The sequence below is a fragment of the Salvia splendens genome, chromosome 10 (assembly GCF_004379255.2).
Source record: "Salvia splendens isolate huo1 chromosome 10, SspV2, whole genome shotgun sequence".
NCBI classification, from domain to species: Eukaryota; Viridiplantae; Streptophyta; class Magnoliopsida; order Lamiales; family Lamiaceae; genus Salvia; species Salvia splendens.
This window is the reverse complement of record NC_056041.1, coordinates 28,226,856-28,229,455: the sequence shown is the minus strand read 5'-3', so window position 1 is coordinate 28,229,455 and position 2,600 is coordinate 28,226,856. Positions and strand designations below refer to the sequence as shown.

General features: G+C 41.6%; 1 long non-coding RNA gene across 2 annotated transcripts; it reads left to right on the top strand.

The window, feature by feature from the left end:
* The first annotated feature begins 403 nt into the window (after nucleotides 1-403).
* Nucleotides 404-1,737, top strand: LOC121751363. 2 transcript variants are annotated; one of them, XR_006040067.1, is made up of 3 exons: nucleotides 404-520; nucleotides 1,012-1,206; nucleotides 1,274-1,737. It is a non-coding gene; the product is annotated as an uncharacterized LOC121751363 (long non-coding RNA). The 2 variants fall into 2 exon arrangements; XR_006040066.1 differs by having other exon boundaries at nucleotides 404-1,206.
* The last annotated feature ends 863 nt before the right edge of the window (nucleotides 1,738-2,600 follow it).

Below are 2,600 nucleotides of genomic sequence, written 5' to 3'. Positions count from 1 at the left end.
TCTGCAAAGTTGCAGCAATAACAGTTTGTATTTTTATGCTGTATTCGGTATACCGTACCGTGATTTCGGTATACTGCATATTGCGGTATACCGAAATCACGGTACGGTATACCGAAATGTCGGTAAGGTATCGGTATCGGAATTTTGGTATACCGACTTTTCGGTATACCGGATACCGGTATACCGAAAAAAACGGTACGGTAAAGGTATGCATTTTGGCCATACCGCACTTTTCGGTACGGTATGCGGTATGACCATTTCGGTGCGGTATACCGTACCGTTCCAACCCTACACCCATTAACAAAAAAAGAAATTTTCCAAAGAAAGAACTAATTAAAAGCTCTGTTCAATTTCCATTTTCAATATTAGGTGAAAAATTCACACTTCCCTGCTAAAATGAAAAATTGGGCGCCGATTTCCAATTTTCACATTTCTTCGCTCTTTAAATAGGTGAACACTCTGGAGGAGGAACTCTCACATCGTTCCTGAGGTGACCGAAGCTGAGATTCAACACAGCACGGTTCGCGCGAATTCTATTTATTTTTGGTTAATTTCTCCGCGGTTCGATTTCCTCTCTTGAGCTTTGATAAGAACACTTTGTCCTTGAATTTGTGTTTGATTTTCGACAAATTTTTGTGTTTGTGAATTTTAATCTGGGATTATATCTATTGGTGACATATGAGTAAGGTCAATTTTGGTCCTAAAGATACTACCAAAATACGAATTTGGTCCAAAATATTCACTTTTTGAAAACAGGTCCATACGAAATAAAATCCTTGTCGAAACGGACCTGTTTTTTTACGGTTCCGTCAAAAACCTAACCATCATGCCACTATGTAATTAGCGTTGACCGTTACTTTTTTACGAAACCGTAAAAAAAAGGACTATTTCGTCGACATTTTCATTTGTTATGAACCTATTTTTCAAAATTGGACAAAACTCGTATTTTGATTATATGTTTAGGACTAAAATTGACCTTTACTCTTTTGGTCATATTTTGGTTATCTCCAGAAAATGGAAGTCAGTATCCGCGCTGAATTCCCCAACTCGGACATAAAGGGTACCCCGCATGCTACTTCCAAGATTTTGCTTGGAAAAAGAGCTAAAACAGCCTGCAAGGAATCTTGTCACCGACTAGGGTGGGCTTCAATCCCATGGGATTTCAAAATTGACTGTGATGACGTGAAGTGGGAGTAGATTGTGAAGGTATTATTCCTTCACTCGTTGCAAATGAGTCTTTGAATACGAATTATGTTTAACAATTTGCTTGCAGATGGTTTAATGTATATCCAAACTGCGAGTGTCGGCTGAAAAGCATGCTAAGTTCATGCAGCCGAAGTCTTCGCCCTTTTGGGAGACATGGAAGAGCAATTTTGGTAAGGACCGAGCAACCGGATCTACAACTGAAGACATCGGGGATGCTACTGCACGACGCGTCCCCAGGAAAATTTGGGAACTGAATGCAATGAAAATGATTACCACTCATGTATGGACGACGTCCGAGATGAGCAGAGCAGTCCTTAAACAGGGTCGGAACATTGGGTGAATTGGCGACTGAAGTGACGTGAAGCTGTGTGGGTTATTACTAAAATATGTAGTATAGTATTATGTCAAATGTGCAGCTACTGTGTGTGAATTTTGGTAGACATTGGATCATCGTGTGCTTGGTACCCATTTTATTTTGTGGTACGTTAACCAGTTGTGAAAATTATATTACAAGGATGAAAATTAACACGACAATGTTATGAATCATTAGCCGAGCAGCAATAACAAAAGTAGTAAACTACGCACCATAATGCCTACAGTTCCAGGGCATTCAAAACCAAAACGAAACAGTCCTCACTGTCAGTGAACTTATTGGACTTGGTGAGTTCGATCGCATGAGCTAGCGTGCTTGAGGGGCCAGCATCACCTAGCGCAAGCTGGATTCATAGCATAAGGCGGGGGTAGGGAATGATTATTTTCGAACTGTGTGCGGAGTTGTGTATCAGGGGCAAGGTCTATGATGTAAATGCCTAGATCGGTGGTGGACTCATTGTGTGTCGGAGGAGGAGCATCATCAAAGAGTTTGCGGCGCACTGGTGGAGGGGGGAATATTCATCTCTCCAGTCTCGATCATGTATGGCACATCACTAGGAAGATTTCTCATTTTCATCCGAAAGTTCTGTTGCTCCACCTTCACAAACATGCTAGCTTTGTGTACTTTGGCTCGCCGTGGTGATAATACGCGCCAGCAAACCAATCATACTACCAAACAAAGAATATTTAAATGCAAAGAGCACATTCATGATCATGATTTTCTCTCAAAGCTTGTCAGTAGCAACAAGACAATTTTTTTGTCCTGATCCCGTAGTGCTCCGAACGACACCACCATGGCTTTGAACACACGATAACGCTTGTCCATTTTCATCATTCTTTTGGCCAGCTCCTCCTCTGTGACAACAACACGGTCTGGAGCTCCCGTGCGGCGGTCATTAAGAACCAACTCGAGAATGTGGTCTCCATCCATCGAGTTTCCTTCTTCATGGTGATCATCGTGTCAAGTAGTATGAATTCGGATGCCGCTGACCAAACCCAAACTATTTGAATGACATATTTCA